The 17,509-nt window shown below is 40.9% G+C and overlaps 1 protein-coding gene across 1 annotated transcript in view; it reads right to left on the bottom strand.

Annotated features, from left to right (window-relative positions):
* Positions 1–15,372, bottom strand: part of CORIN (corin, serine peptidase) — a 249,374-nt gene extending 234,002 nt beyond the window's left edge. Inside the window, exon 1 of the mRNA XM_029234750.1 lies at positions 15,302–15,372. The gene's annotated coding sequence lies outside the window, so the exon portion shown is untranslated. The remainder of the gene's footprint in view (positions 1–15,301) is intronic.
* Positions 15,373–17,509: the final 2,137 nt, after the last annotated feature.

Below are 17,509 nucleotides of genomic sequence, written 5' to 3'. Positions count from 1 at the left end.
ACAAAGACCAACTTCCCTAACATGGTGTTGAAGACAATGCTTCTCAAATTTCAATGTGCACGTGAATCATGTGGGGAGAATCTGATCCAATAGGTGTGGGATGGGGCTTGAGATTTTGCATTCCTTACCAGCTCCCAGCTGATGCTGACGCTGGTGGTGTGAGGACCATACTTTGAGTAGCAGGATCTGGAGACCCTCTAGGTGTGCCCCATCTATACCAGGCTCATTGTACACCACTCATGCCCACCCTCCTCTCTCCACACCGGCCACCTGGCTCTTCCCAGTACCTCATAATCACTCTCTTCCTGGAATGGCCTCCGCCCAGCCCCCACCTGCCGGAGTCACTCAGGATTCACCCTTAAACATCAACTCATGACCCATGGCTAGTTCGGTCTCTCGGCCCTTTATCCCAGTTATGATTTACATGTATTTGTATGATCATTAGATTATGTTGGTTATTCCTGCTAGGCTGTAGGCTCCATGAGGTCAGGGACCATGTTGGGTTTTGCTTCTCATTGTAACCCCAGTATTTTAAAAGGGCCTGGCTTGTAGTAGGCACTCCAGAAAAATATTAAAATAATAAATAAACTCTTCTAATCTGCCCTCCCATCGTCAGAAGAGTCTTAGAAATACAAGGAATTGAATGCTTCTCCATGTGTGAATAATTATTAGTCATAATAATAATAGTAACAATAACAATATGGCCAAACACCCGTTGAGCACTTCCCATGAGCCAGGCACTCCTCTAAATGCATTATATATGGAAATGCTCACAACAGCTCTACTAAGTGGTTGCTATTACCATACCCATTTACAGAAGAGGAATCTGAGGCTCTTTGTGAGTAATTTAATTAAAATAATTCAAGTTAATGAAGAAAAAAGGCAGAATCTAAAGCGATTCCCTTTTCTGAAACTCAGCAGGTGACTAGAGATCCCATGGTTTTTAATTTGGCTTGAATTCTAGACCATAGCTTTCAGAGCTTCCTGAAACACATCTCTTCTCCATCTCTGTCTACAAAGATAGACTAAGCTTTCCCCCACTGAGCCATGCAGGGCTGACCCCGGACGACCCCAAACCTATGAAGGACCAGATCTCATAGCGTAGTCATTGTGGGGCTTTTGATCCACCTTCCAAGTCAGACATGGCCTAATGGAGGATGACAGCTCACTGTAGCTCGACAATGGGAACTACGTCTTAGAAATGGCCTCTCTGTGGTTTTTATTAATTTCTTTCTAGAGCTCACTTTTCAACATTATCTTAAAAACCTTCACCTAATTATCTAATAAAACCTTAATTACCTGGAATCTTTAATTACAGAAGTTTTCTACTCTGTCTTTCGGAGACGTGGAAAATGATAAGAAAATAAGCAAATTATCAAGAATTTATAAACTACTGCCAGAGAATGAAATGGAATTCCAAAAAATGTGGACTCTTCGACAACTTCTATAGCTTAGAATACTTTGCCCTGAGAATGACATGCGAGTCATCAGTTTTCAAAGATTTGCTCAGTGCACTGTAAGACGGTGTAAGAAACGTCATTTTCAACAGTGAAGATTGAAATAGAAAGGAGGTCCGAGTTTTTATTTAATAATATCAAAAATCTAGTTAACAACAACAACAACAAACTCCTATTCCTTGACCACTCCAAAGTTTTGGTACACATATGCCATTTTGGCCTGCAGGAGCTCTGTAAGTTACAATATTCACCTAATGATACCATCGACAAAGAGATTAACATCAGCTTACCACTTTTAAGGTACAGCATCAGTCATAAGAGATATATTGATACTTTTATTTCAAATAGGATAGGTTTAAATTACAACCAAAGATCAGGCAGACTTTAAGTAGTATATAAACTGGTTCTGATCAACAGAGTATTTCGAAATGTGAAGGGTAATCCTACCTTTATAATGTGACGCTATACTATCGATTTTCTGAAATACCAAAATGATTATATTCTTAAATACAATTATGAAATTATGTAGACTTGGGTAATACAGGATGGTTAGGTAACACTTAAGTCTGTGACCCTCAGGTGCACAAATATTACTACTACCCAAAGGTTGTCCAAATCCATGTGTTAGTAAAATTCTATTCATTGCTTTGAAGTTTATGATATGATCAAGGCAAAATACCAAAATATTCTTAATGAGAGTGTTTTTTGGTTTTTTTTTTTGCGGTACGCGGGCCTCTCACTGTTGCGGCCTCTCCCGTTGCGGAGCACAGGCTCCGGACGCGCAGGCTCAGCGGCCGTGGCTCACGGGCCCAGCCGCTCCACGGCATGTGGGATCTTCCCGGACCGGGGCACGAACCCGTGTCCCCTGCATCGGTAGGCGGATTCAACCACTGCGCCACCAGGGAAGCCCGAGAGTGCATATTTTAATGGATGGGATTGTATGCAAAATGATGGCAAAATTCAGTGACCATCTGTCGTACCACAAAAGATTTGCTTACAGTGTTAAAAACAATTAAGAAAGATCCATCCAAAATCAACATTATGTATTGGCTTGAGGCTCACTGAGCACCCTAGCTCTTCAGGCAGGAAGGCAGTGAACTGCAAATGCCCTCGCACTTTGCTGTTGCCACAATGCAACAGCCTGCCTTGAGGACAAGGTCACTCCAGCTGGTGTGGCCTGAACAGCACACCGAAGCTCCCTCTAAGCTCTGCGGAGATGTTACACTGTCATGTATTAATATCCGTACATTCCAGAAGAAAGGCAGACACTGAGACTCTACTGGCTGATAGGTAATCAGCTTGGAACATTGTCCTGCACACAACACACAACCATCAGTCCAAAATGTGATCTGAATCGCTGTTTCAGTATTAGAGATGGAGCTTCTCCAACCCACCTCCTCTCTCTGTCCGCTGAGGAAAAACGAGCTAATGTTACCCCCTTATTTAAGAAGGGGAAAACCTGCCATTGTTAGATGCTTCCCTCTCTGTTCTCAATAAACTGTGAAACCATTCCTTACATGGATTGAGAGTAGATTTACTGAGTAAGAGATCAGTGATTTAGCTACTTCTCAAACCAGGCATCTGTCAGTTCTCGCTCATACTAGCTCCCACTCTACCAAGAAGCAAAATGCCTCCAAAATCATCCATCAGTAAATTATGCCAATCCCAAATGTCTTTTGTTGTGATGTTTGTTTTTAATGTCCCAAGAGGCATAGAAGAACAAGCATCTGGTTTTCAGTACGTCTTTTCATCCCATTTTCCGGCATTTAATTGAAGCATACAAAGTCCAAAGAACTCATGCACTCTTTCAAAATGAAATTACTCAATTCACAGCAGAACACGTCTCTGCAAGCCAATCCTGCCCACATTTTCTCCTTTGAAAATTAACGTAATAACAACAGCATCAGACAGTCCTCCCTCAAGATTCCTATTCACATATCCCAGAATTGTTGTTCAATACGGAGACTAAATACCGACAAAATATTTTTCCTGTCAAGAAGACCTGGTAATAATAGTCCAATATCCAGGCAGCATATCAATTCGGCGTTGGTTTTGAGGGTAGTATTGTTTAGTCGCAGTCTGAAACATGAGAGAAAAGACTGGAATGTTTCAGAAGCAGTTTCTACAATATTGTCTGCACTACTGAAAATCCAGGGGACCTTATAAAGTTATCACCCGGTCCTGACCGTATCTTCATATCTGCAAATAAGGGATAAAAAATAAACGCCTTGCTCCAACCACAAATATTCCAACGATAAAATGAAATTGGCCAAGCAGAAGTAAGAAAAATATGATAACAATGCTTCTATCAACTTCAGAAAGTTGTAAGAGTCGCTCTCTCTCTTGAGCACACAGCGTGGAATTTGCTCAATTCAGTCTCCCTGGAGGAAAGTTATAATCTTTGTTCAAATGAGGCGACATCTTTAAAGGCAACAGGAGAACCTTTTAAGGTAAACCCCATTTTCTTCAGAGCCAGGTGGGAGGGTCACATTCCTGTGGCAGTTACTGAAGATGATCTTGGAAAGAAACAGCAGGCAACTCCCCACCTAGACAAGGTAGATAAATAAGACCCTATGTCCTTTTCTGAGATGACTTTGCCCCCAATCTCAAATATGTCAATGTTATCATTTTACAGCAGACACAAATCTTGAAGCAATAAAAGATTCCTTCTAAGCAGATACAATAACAGAACTCTTTCTGCATATATTGGAGAGTCTTAAAGGTCCTTCTTTTCAGTATGTCTTTTGGGAAACAATGGAGACTACAGGGGGAAAAAAGAAGGGTTGGGTTCTCCATCCCCCAGGAAATTAAATATTTAACATTTACTCATTAAAATGTTTTGAATTTCACATCCTAAGTTGCCTCGTTTCTAAGGAAGCTGTAGCATAATCCAGAGGAGGCGCACAGATTTCCAAAGGAAGCTAAACCTATTTTTCATGTAGCACTAAGGAAGCTGTTGGATTTGTGCACATCAGAGACCTAATTGACTCACTGATCCAGTAATGATGGAAATGTTGTGACTTTTAAAAATTGAAACAGATTGGCAGAGTAGAGAACTGAAATACTGACTTTCTACAGCTGAAAACAATCAGGGAATGCATACAAGACAAAATGGATTTTATGCTCTACAACAATTCACTTCAGGCATTTCAATGCAAAGTAAAACATAAACAGATGTTGAAAACAGTTAACCTACTGAACCTACCTGCTGAAAGGAATCCTGCAGTAAAAAAAAAAAAAAAAAAAAAGGTACAAGTAAGGATTTTATGTGTTAGACGGAGCAGCAATTTCTTTCCAAATACCTGGAGCAAAAGGATAGATTCCAAACTTAACATTCATCACACGTTTTGCTGTATTTAATGAATATTCTAGTTGGAAAATACAGGGACAGTCTGTGTTGAGGTTTCCATTACAAAACATGTCTATGTTGCATGTTAGGAATCTCAGTAATTTGGCTTATTCCACTCATGCTTACTGAGCACCTATTCTGTGCACAGCTGGGCTATAGGGATAGAGAGATGAGAAAGACAGTCCTTGCCCACTGCGAGTTAACAGCTTACTTCCACCATATACAATCTCATGGGTAACTTCAAGACCCTGTGACAGGACAGTAAGTAACACAGGTATGCAGAAAGGACTACAAGTCAACCACGGGGCAGAGGGAACCAGGGCAAGCTCAATCCACGTTGTTACATTCCAAATGAAATACAAATTTTGACTTTTGCCCCAAGATAAAACAATAGTATTTCTTGTGCATTCATTCCCATGGGTCTCAAAGTATGTGTATGTTGGTTGAAGGTGGAGGGAGGCCAAGGGGAAGCAATGTCACTGACGTTTGGAGCAGGACAGTTTTTCACTGATAGGACCCTGTCACATACTGCAGGACCTTTGCTACACCTAAGGCCAGCAGTAACTGTCCCCATGCCCAGGCACTCTAACCAACAATAGGTCCGCTGTTATTTCCACATGTCCCTGAGGGTAGGACCTTTTCTTGCTGAGAAGCACCCGGGCCATTCAGCAACCATCTATTGAACACAGACTGCACCGTCATCTCTAAGCTCTGGATGCAAGACCCATTCCTAAGTCAGCAAACTATTCCTATGTTCTATAGGTATGAACTTACATTAGGTCTTTAAGTGAAGACTAAGAGTGATGCCTTTTCTTCACAAAAAGATGGTACATTTTTTGAGATCAAACACTACGTCTTTTAAAAACTATAATTCAAAAAGATACATGCACCCCTATGTTCATAGCAGCACTATTCACAATAGCCAAGACATAGAAACAACCTAAATGTCAGATGAATGGATAAAGAAGATGTGGTACATATAGATAATGGAATACTAGTCAGCAGTAAAAAAGAATGAAATACTGCCATTTGTAGCAACATGGATGGATCTAGATATTATCATACTAAGTGAAGTGAGTCAAAAAGAGAAAGACAAATACGATATGATATCACTTATATGGGGAACCTAAAATATGGCACAAATGAACTTATCAATGAAACAGAAACAGACCCACACACATAAAGAAAAGACTTGTGGTTGCTAAGGGGGAGGGGGTGGGGGATGGATGGGTGGGAGTTTGGCAAACTATTACATATAGAATAGATAAACAACAAGGTCTTACTCTGTAGCACAGGGAACTATATCAATATCCTGGGATAAACCATAATGGGAAAGAAAGAATGTATATATGTGTATAACTGAATCACTTTGCTCCACAGCAGAAATTAACGCAACACTGTAAATCAACTATACTTCAATAAAATAAATTTTTTTAAAAACTATGTCTTTTAACTGTGACTGTCACCCTACCTGGCACGTAAAAGAACCCAGAGTTCTTTATCAATATCAATCAATATCAATATCAATATCTATCAATTCAGTATCAATTCAATATCAATCAATCAACATCAAAGAGGCATAATTTATTAGGTCTTTCAAAACCTAACACCTACTACATTGAACCAGGAATCTTGAGGAAGAGTAAGGAGTGGTATTTGGGGAGAAAAATATACACATGGAGTGATTATTTCCTGGGCAGGCAGGACATGGGGCTTTAAGCTTTCGTGGACCTGTACCAAGCGTGGCCCATGTAGATTTTTGACTTTGGGCAATCTCTGTGGCCTCTGCCCCAAACTACACATGTGTTGCTTGGCCCAGTGATTCAGGTAAGGCTGAGGTACCAAACTTTTGTAGTTCCTGGAGGTGAGCAGAACAAAATGGGCTGCCTGGAAACTACAAAACAGCTGAGATCCATGAGCTCTCCAGGAGTAGATGTGAACTAGTTTTGATTATTTGTGCCATCTTAGAAAAGGTATTGAAGAAAGGCTGCCTCAAATTCCATGCCCTATTATGTTGTTATAAGTTGCACTCAGGCCGATGGAAAGAAATCAGCAAGTGGAGGTACCAACACCTCAGATGCATGGGGCTTGTTCACAGGTGTTGGTGGTCCTCCATCACATGGTCCCAATTCCCTCTAAATTTGTTAATTAAATAACCTCTGATGCTGGTTGTAGATTTTAGAGACCTAATTCATGGATTCGGTCAGAGAAAGGTGGTTGGTTTTGCTGCAAAACAAACAAAAAAGAATTCAAGCCTTTACCTTTGTGCACTCCATCTTCTTGGGGTGAAGTAAGAACACAACTCAACAAAACTTCTGCAAATTCAAAGCTAAAAAAGCAATTCAAAAGGCCTGTGCAATTGAATGTTCTGTCTTTACAGAAGTGGTTTAACTCAGGATGTCAAAGGCGATGTGGAATGGTTTGAAAAACACATCAGTCTTATCTTCAGACCAACAAATTGATGAATCTGAAGAAAGAGACAGAGTTCCTTAAGAGAAAGGCTGAGCTTTGAGCTGATAGGCTGTGCAGGTAGTAAGGAGAAAATGTGACTCTGAAGGTCTAGACAGATATAGAAAGGCGAAGAGTCATACCCAGGTCTAATACTTTTAGACCATTAGAAAGGGGAGATGTTCTTGGCAGTTACTAGATGATAATGTATGGGGGGAACCCAAAGAAACCAAACAGAGGAGGAAGGGCAAGCTCTCAAAGAATGAATTGACTGCGCCCAAGGGGGCAAGAGCCAGTGAAATTACTGAAAGCTTCTTAAAGCTGCAGATAGACAGACAGTTCATTACAAGAATAATTAGGGAACCATGCCTTCAAGACTGGACAGCTATGTTAAGCTGCTATTGAAAATCTAGATATACTGGACAGGGTAAGATCTGGAAAAGATGAACTATGTTAAAAGGGAGCTGGGCAGTCCATAACAGGTTGAATCCAAGCCTAGGTTAGATGAAGACCTGATAGAAGAATACCTTTTAGATAGAAATTAACCAACTCAGGAGGATAAGGGTAGACAGGTTATTTGAACATAGAAGGTTTTGGTAGACCCAGGATCCACTGATTTCATATTTCTGGCCATGGGAGCCCTTGCAGAGGAAGATTATATGAGTCAGTTAGAAAAACATTGATGGCCAGAATGCAAAGAGGGACTGAAAGCAAAGCTCAGCAAGGAGTACTGGACCTGCATGGAATCCAAATGGAAAATAACCAAACTCAGAAATGGGTTGAAGCCTTTCAAACTCAGCAAGGTGTCCCTAGAGGAGGAGGGAACAAACAGAGACAGAAACAGCCTAGAAAAGAAAATATCTTTATAATTAGTAATATAGACTCTAGTATGAGGAAACAACCATTCCTAGCGAGGGAGGGACAAGGAGGGAATCAGAGTCCTCAAAAAATGTGAAAGATGGTAGGAGAGGAGAAATGATTCCATCAACCTTACCCAGTGAAGGGTTTCACAAGGTCCTGATCCAGAAGCACATTGTATGTTATCTGTGGACACTGAATACCCACAGTTGAGCATGTTCTCTTTCATCAGATCCCACCAGCCTCTAATTCGTCATTCTGGCCTGCTTTCCTGCCCTTAGCATCTGTGAAACAGGAAGAAAACCTAAGATAACCCCGCCCCCTTTGGTTTAGCCAGTTCTAAGTTTTCTATAACTTATAACCAATAGAGTCCTATTAAATATAGAATACCTCCCAATAATTTTATACACAGTCCAGGAGATTGCAACTGCCATTACCACCCCAAGGCCAGGAAGGTAGTCTCTCTCGCTTAGGATGCTTTCTGGGTATCTACAAAGTACAAAAGCGGAGCCAGGAGTGTGGGATCCTAGCAACTGTCACTTCCCTCCCCTCCTGACATGTTCTCTTTTCCAAATCTAACCACATGTGGTTTCTTCAACTATTGTTTAGGTCAATTTAACTATATAGCTGCATTCACAAGAGAGAGAGAAATCTTTAGGGGCAGGAAAAGGCAGGGAAGCTGAAATCCAGAGCAGGAAGTGTGAAAATTGACACTGAGAGTCCTGGCAATTGGGGGTGAGGGGAGGAACGGGTTACTGGACCCCAAAATAGGCCCAACTACCGTGGGTCTTGGGTTTCAATGCCAAGGAAGGAACCTGAGAAAAGCTCTAGGCTGAGAGTTGGAGCTGAGAGCCTTGAATCAAGCCAGGGTGCTCAGAGGATCACATTCTCAGTGACAGGGGGATTAGAAAATGTTCCTCTTAAATAGCCCAAGGAAAGGACTAAGAAATGCATCTGTAAAAGTGAAAAAAATTAAAAGCTCTTATGAAAAATAAAAAATTCCAAGCCTGTCTCATGAGCAGGCCTGGGCACCCAATTTATACTATAGTCAAGGTGTAGAATTCTCAAGCTGTGAAACTGATATAAAAATAAATCCCAGACTGGTGATTCCACTAGGTGCCCGTCAGAAGCAAACCAAAACCGCTCTGCATATCCATATAACCCTTCCCCACCCCCCAAATGAGCTCACAATAAAAAAAAATTAACAACACATGAGAAAGTGATCTGCCAAGTTGTGCTAAGAGGTGAAGGTAGAGAAATGGGCAAGTAAATAGTTCCCATCCTCATGGAACACACAATTTACCAGAGAAGAAACCAACTAAATAGCTATACAAATGTTCACTCAGTTCCAATTGCGATGAGTGCTATATAGAGTAAGCACCAGGTAAAGAATTGGGGGTAATGCAAAAAATGAACATCCAAAACCCACTTCTACCTTTTTTTGTTAAAACTTAACATGTTCTTTGCAAATGACATGACCGATAAGGGGTTACTATCCAAAATATATAAACAGCTCATATAGCTCAACATCAAAAAAACAAACAACCCGATTAAAAAATGAGAAGACCTGAATAGACAAATTTCCAAAGAGGACATGCAGATGGCCAAGAGGCACATGAAAAGATGCTCCACATCGTTGATCATCGGGGAAATGCAAATCAAAACCACAATGAGATATCATCTCACGCCTGTCAGAATGGCTATCATCAAAAGTAACAAATGTTGGCAAGGATGTGGAGAAAAGAGGACCCTCCTACACTATTGATGGGAATGTAAACTGGTGCAGCCACTGTGGAGAACAGTATGAAGGTTTCTCCATAACTAAAAGGTTTCTCCAAAACTAAAACTGGAACTGTGGTACATATATACAATGGAATACTACTCAGCCATAAAACAGAATGAAATAATGCCATTTGCAACAACATGGATGGAACTGGAGGGTATTATGCTAAGTGAAATGAGTCAGAGAGAAAGACAAACGTCGTATGTTATCACTTATATGTGGAATCTAAAAGGTACAACAAACTAGTGAATATAACAAAAAAGAAGCAAACTTACAGATATGGAGCACAAATTAGTGGTTAACAGTGGGGAAAGGGAAGAGAGAAGGGGCAGTATAGGGGTAGGGAATTAAGAGGTACAAACTATTATGTATAAAACAAGCTACAAGGATATACTGTACAACACAGGGAACATAGCAAATATTGTAATAACTATAAGTGGAGTATAAACTTTAAAATCGTGAATCACTATATGGTACACTTGTAACCTATATAATATTGTACATCAATTATACCTCAGGAAAAAAAAAACTCAACATGCTCAACTTAACTACAAGAGGGAGCAGTCTAATACTGAAAATATTTCAATGACAAGAGAAGTTAATGAATGTTTACATATAGGCACTCAAAACTGAATTACTAGAATTATGATTTCAGCCATAATAATGTACCTTCCCAGCTTCTTTCCACTGATGGTTCCCAATGTTTTTAATATGTTAATACATACATTATAAACTGTGCTAGAAGTTTCATAGTCATGACGAGAGTCCCAAAGATTAAGAATTACTTAACATTTCCTAAAATTGCAGGAAGATGATGAAAAAAAAGGCTTTGAGAGTACAGATCTCATTGGTCCATCCATCATATTTTTTTAATTTTGTTTTGACATCTTTCCACAGTTAGTATTCCCAACTAATAAAGCATTTTAAAAATCACGATGCAGTATTTCACAAAGAATAACATCTGTCAATTCTCTTGACTTTCTTTCCAGTGCTAAAGTTGTCTGCACTTTGAAACGAAAGCAAACATATAAATGATAAATGTTTTAAAATATGTACAATATTATGGATATATCTAATTTGCCTATGAAAAGGCAAACCTCTGGTTTGAAATTTAAAAAGGCTAAACTAATGAAAAGATGTCATTAAATGTTTAATAAAGTACCTAATCTTGAAGTACCTAATCTTGATGTACTGCCTTTTATCCTTTCCAAAGAAAATGCAATGAAGAATCACAGCTGTGAATTACATGATTATAAATAATCCTGTTTTCAATGGTAGAAGTTAGAGAATTCTCCTTTTGGAAGTATAAGAATAAATTGTGTATTAACAGTATACTAATTGTTTACTGCTTTCAAAAAAAAAGGTTGCCAAAAGATCAGCTATTACAAATAAACTTTGTTAGTGTAGATACAAAAACATAAAAAAAAATCTCCTGAAATTATCAGCATTTACTGTTTTTCCCTTTTCTAAAAATTTGAAGCAACCACATATTTACAGAAAAGTTGGAAGCACAGTAAATACAAAGAGCTTTTTTTCTGAACCATTTGACACTAAGTTGCTAACTGGTTGCCCTATCCCTCTAGGATATGTTACTCCTACAAGCAAGGACATTCTCCTACATAACCAGAGGAAATTCCATTGATACACTGCTACCATCTGAATCTCAGAACCCATTCCAGTCTTGCCAAGTCCCAATAATACCCCTTAAACCAAAAAGGTCTAACTTAGAATCATGTATTACACCTAATTTTCATGTCTCTTTAGTCTCCTTCAGTCTTCTTCCACTTCCATGACTTTGACACTTTTGTAAATTACAGGCCAGGTATTGTGTAGAATGTTCCTTAGTAGTAGTTTAGGATTAAATTACATCTTTAGCAGAAATATCACAAAAGTGATACTACACGCTTCTCATTGCACCCTATCAACTTGTCCCTTTCCTGATGATAATCCCATCAACCACATGGTTGCCGCATGGTGTATGCCACGCCTCCCATGTAATCAGTAAGTATTTTGTAGTGGAATATTGAAATAATATAAATATCCCAGCCCTTCAAACTTTCAGTTTATCTTTTATTGACATATGCCTGGGCTCTTGGTTTCCTATTTTATTCAATACTTTATTACGTGTACTATCATTATTATTTTTTATTTTATTTTATTTATTTTTGCGGTATGTGGGCCTCTCACTGTTGTGGCCTCTCCCGTCGCGGAGCACAGGCTCTGGACGCGCAGGCTCAGTGGCCATGGCTCACGGGCCCATTTTTGATGCTCAAATTGCCCTCCATTTGGCCAGTGGGAGCCAATTCAAGCTGGCTTCTGTGTCCTTTGAACTTGCCCACATCCTTCTTTGAGCACTTTCTTGCTTTCTGGAACAAGATGTTTTGGACTCATCTTGTACTTTTCTTGTCTCGCCCTTGGAATTAGCCATTTCTCCAAGGAGCCTGGTTTCTTTTTGCAGAAAATGGTATCTGAAACCAAGGTCTGGAGGTCCCTTGGAACTCACAGGGCGTGCTCATGGCTCTTAGCTTGCGGCTGTTCCTAGCCTCTCTCAGCAGACAGAGCTGGAGGGGAAAATGTATTTATACAGTGTGTGCCCTCAGGTGTGCACACACATACATATAGACGCTCACATCTATATTTATTTCTACATCTACCTTTATGTTGAAACATATACATTTATACCCGCATCTCTAATTCCAATCCCATTAGGGTTATAAATCTAGTTTTCTGCCTTTCTATATTTTAACTCCTTTTTCCAACAACAGAAAACCTGGCTTGTTCTCAGCTTATTTGATCAGTCTCCCAGTCTGTAAGGACTCTCCCACTATCCCGACCACATCACCTGCGGAGGTGCCACGCTCACCCTGCCCAGCGCTCCAACATTCCCCGCTGGCTGCCCCGTGTCCACGCCTTCCTCATCCTGCTCAGCTCTGACCCTCCGCCTTAAGCCGAACTCCCTCCCACCCTCTTCATCCAACCTGGGCTCCTATACGTCCCACAGGCCACCCCTCCACGGCGATGCTGTCCTCAACATTTGGGTTCTAAGCCACTGCACTACCCGTCAGGGCACCTCGGAGGCACCTTGCTCTGCTCCCCGACCAGATTCCGGGCTCAGTTGCTCAGCAAAGGGGGAGGAAAAGGAGAATCCATGCAAAGGTTTGAGGTCTATAGAAAGCAATCAATGTTATTCTTTTTTCACTCTTTTCTCACTTTTAACACATATAAAAGAGGAATAAAATGACAAGATCTAGCTCTTGCAGCCTTCTCAGCTACTTTTTTTAATTTTTTTTTTTTTTTTTTTTTCTGCGGTATGTGGGCCTCTCACCGTTGTGGCCTTTCCCGTTGCGGAGCACAGGCTCTGGACGCGCAGGCTCAGCGGCCATGGCTCACGGGCCCAGCCGCTCCACGGCATGTGGGATCTTCCCGGAGCGGGGCACGAACCCGTGTCCCCTGCATCGGCAGGCGGACTCTCAACCACTGCGGCACCAGGGAAGCCCTCAACTACTTTAAAGTCACTAGCTTGTGAGGATGTGTGTCGTGTGTGTTTAATGTTTTATGCTAAGGCAGCCAGACCATCGCAGAAGCTCTGCACTCATTACTTCCCATCAGAGTTGACCTACTTCCCCGCCTCACAACAGAGCATGCAGAAAAGGCCAAGTTGGATAATTTGTTGCATTTTCCCTTTGTCTTGGGGAAACAAGGCCTATTAAGGGGAAAAGGCCAAGTTAATTTGTTATATTTTCCCTGGGTCTTGGAGAAATGTGAGTGGAGAAACAACAAACATTTTAAAAGAAAAAAAGAAACACTTTTACAAATTAAAAAAATAATAAGTTAAAAGTTTGTTTTAATTATTTTAAAAAATTAAAATAGTTATCCTATGGGTTTTGTTTACTTCCCATAGGGAGAATAAATAATTTTTCTGGAGAGAAGATATGTCTCACCTGTCGGGAAAGCTTTCTTTAAGGAAGCAGGGGAGAGAGTCGTCAGCTTGTAGGAATTTCTGACACAGAATGATTGGAGAATACTGCTAGTTAGGAGTATATATTTCTTATCCAGAGAGCATTTTTGTTCCTCTCATTGACATTCAGCTGACAGAGGTAAAGTTAAAACACTACAAACAAAACTGTTGGTGTTCAATGTCATTGCAGCACTATTCACAATAGCCAAGACACGGAAGCAGCCTAAATGCCCACTGAAAGATGAATGGATAAAGAATATATGGTACATATATACAATGGAATATTACTCAGCCATAAAAAGAATGAAATAATGCCATTTGCAACAACATGGATGGACCTTGATATTATCATACTAAGTGAAGTAAGCCAGACAGAGGAAAACAAATATCATACGATATCGTATGTGGAATCTAAAAAATGATACAAATGAACTTATTTACAAAATAGAAATAGACTCACAAACATAGAAAACAAACATGGTTACTAAAGGAGTGGGGAGGGATAATTAGGAGTTTGTGATTAACATATACACACTACTGTATATAAAACAGATAACCAACAAGGACCTACTGTATAGCACAGGGAACTATACTCAATATTTTGTAATAACCTATAAGGGAAAAGAATCTGAAAAAATATATATGTATGTATGTAAAACTGAATCACATTGCTGTACACCTGAAACTAACACAACATTGTAAATCAACTGTACTTCAATTAAAAAAGAAAAAGAAAACAAATCAAACAAAAAACACTGTTTGTGCCATGGGCAGGGAGTTATTAGGCAAGCTGGAGTTGTCCCCAGGAACCCAGACCTCGGAACTGGGCGCATATACCAGTCCGCTCCTTCCAAGATGTCACCAAGGACACCTTCAGAAAGGCTCATCTCTGCTTTAATTTCGGGAAGGTTGGGGAGCTCAGCTGTAATGTTATTCAGAAAAAGGCAGAATAAAAATCAGGATAGGCCAGGTTTAGGACTAGAGTTACCAAGTCTAGAATTTACATTAAAAAACCATAAAGACCAGGGGGAGCGAGGGAGCTGGTCTCTAAAGTTTGGCAGAACTCTTCTACAGAATGAAACCGGACAAACACCGCCGCTCCCGGCGTGAGTCTCCCACCTCTGCCCCCGTGGCCACAATTGGCCACCCCAAGTAGGCAGCTGGGTGTGAGAGCTTTCAGGGGCCTCCCCCGAGCTTTTTTTAACCTGGTATTTTCTGCTTATAGACTTTCCACAGGGCAACCCCAGGTCCGGGGGCGAGGGGGATTCTCTTCAGCTGGGAAATCTGAGAAGTCAACTGGCCTGTGGCAAAGGAGATATTTTTAGCCGAGGCTTGGGTATCTCGGGAGTGCCATCTACTTTAGACCGCAGGGTGGGAGACACAAAACAGAGCTAAGCAAGGGGACTGGGGCGACTCTGCATTTTCTTAGCAACGACTGCGGAGCTTACCTTGGAAGAAGATTCTGTGTGTGCTCTGGTGGGGTGAGGAAAGCCGGCCGGGCGTCTTCTTAGCAATGGGGCTACACCCTCCCCGTGGAGGCGAGGCCCGGAAGTCCCGCCTTCACGCCACGTATTCGCAGGGTCTCTCCCAATACCTATCTGCTCACCTGCCCACCTGCCTGCCTGCTGCATTGGCATCACCTGAAACTCCTTAGAAATGCAAATTTGGGGCCCCATCTACTAAGTTAGAAACTCTGGCAGTAGGACCCGGCCATCTGTGTTGCATCAGGCCCTGCAGGTGATTCTCAGGCATGCTAAACCTGGAGGATTACTGGCCTAATCACACGGTCACAAACTTCCCTAGATAAAGGTACAAGAACAAAACTTTATCCCTATCAAACCCACACGGCAGTACATCGTTTTAAATTAAGAGACATTATTTTCAGCACATTTTTAGATTGACAACATTGAGCAGATAGTAAAGAGAGCCAATAATTCTTGGTAAACTTTTGTTTTTCTCCTGTGTACCTTACCCTTTCTCTCCCAGCTGAGTTTTGCTATCAAAGATTGCAACTGAGTCAGAGTAAGAAACAGCCCCCAGTGCTCGGGGCGGATGGCAGTCCCACACAGCAACCCTAGAAATGGGTACACCGGGCAGGCTGCAGGGAAGCCAACTGAAATTGTCTAAGATGATGTAGCCAGGGGAACGTCTCCTCCAAAGAGTCTGGGAACTAACATTAGAGTATTCCTAATGAATTAGCTTCCTATGGCTGCTGTAACAAATGTGACCCGTGGCCTCCAACAACACAAATTTATTTCTCTTACATTTCTGGAGGTCAGACGTCTGAAATCAGTTCCACCTAAAGTCAAGGTGTCATCAGGGTTGCCTCCTTCTGACCTCTTTGAGGAGAGGATCTGTTTCCTTGCCTTTTTCAGCTGTTAGTGGCTGCCTGTCTGTATTCCTTGGCTGCTGGCCCTTCCTGCATCTTCAAAGCACATCTCTCTAGTCTCTACATCCACCCTCTCATTGCCTTCTCCTCTGACTGACCCTCCTGCCTCCCTCTAATAAGGACACTGTGGTCCCAACAGTTCCTCCCAGGTAATCCAGGACAATCTCCCCATCTCAAAATCTTAGCACACAATCTAATCACAGCTGCAAACCCCCTTTTGCCTTATAAGGTGCCATTCACAGGTCCTGAGGATTAGGATATGGATATATTTGTGGGTCCATTATCCAACTTACCACACTCCCTATGGCCCTGTACTATCTAATACGGTAGAGACACTGGCCACATGTGATTATGGAGCACCTGAAATGTGATTCATCTGAATTGAGATGTGCTGTAAGAGTATTGAAATTTGAAGACTTAGTATGAAAAAAATAGGTAATGTATTTCATTCATAATTTTTATATTGATTCCATGTTAGAATTGCAAAATCTTGGATACAGTGAGTTAAATAAGACATATTAAAATTAAATTAATCTGTTCTTTTTGCTTTTTCAAACGTAGACAATTTAAAATTACCCACGTGGCCGACATTACATTTCTATTGGACAGCGCTGCTATAGACCACAAAGGAAGCAGGGTGATATTAAATTTCAATAGTTTTATTTGTGTCTTACTCATAGTTATAAGGGAGCCTAGACATTGAAAGCAATATGTCTTCTTTCAACCTTCTCTAGGGAGAGCAACTGACTGCACAGAATTGAGATTTCAAATCAAGAGGGATGTTATATAGGGACATACACAACTAAATTCTCCACTAGATAACAGTAACCAAAAAAAATAATAATAACCTAGCAGCTCGTGTTCTTACAAAGCACTTTCTTAAAGCATAATTTTGCTGAATCCTCAATCACAATCCTGTGAGAGGAATATTGTTCCCATTCTTCAGAGAAAGAAACTGAGCCTAAGGGAAATTTACCTGCTGGAGTGGCACCCATCTAATAACTGATGGATAAGAACTCAAGCCACGTTTGTGTGCCACAGTGCCCAGGGCTACCTTGAGCTTATCTTGGCTTGGGGTTAATGATTTAATCAAGCTCACTCTACTTCCTGAATTATTTTATATCTAATCTTCCTAAATTTCAGAGATCCCAGAATTCTCCCTCTTCACCTGAAAATTTTGTTCCTTTGCCAATCTGAACACATTTTTGTGATTATTTATTAACTGTGAACGCAGAGGGGTGTGTGTCCTACCTAGCTATTTAAGGAA

This window comes from Monodon monoceros, unplaced genomic scaffold (genome assembly GCF_005190385.1).
Source record: "Monodon monoceros isolate NGI ecotype Baffin Bay Population unplaced genomic scaffold, NGI_Narwhal_1 Super_Scaffold_20, whole genome shotgun sequence".
Classification (NCBI taxonomy): Eukaryota; Metazoa; Chordata; class Mammalia; order Artiodactyla; family Monodontidae; genus Monodon; species Monodon monoceros.
Note: the sequence above shows the minus strand (reverse complement) of the source record. Positions and strands in the feature narration are given on the sequence as shown.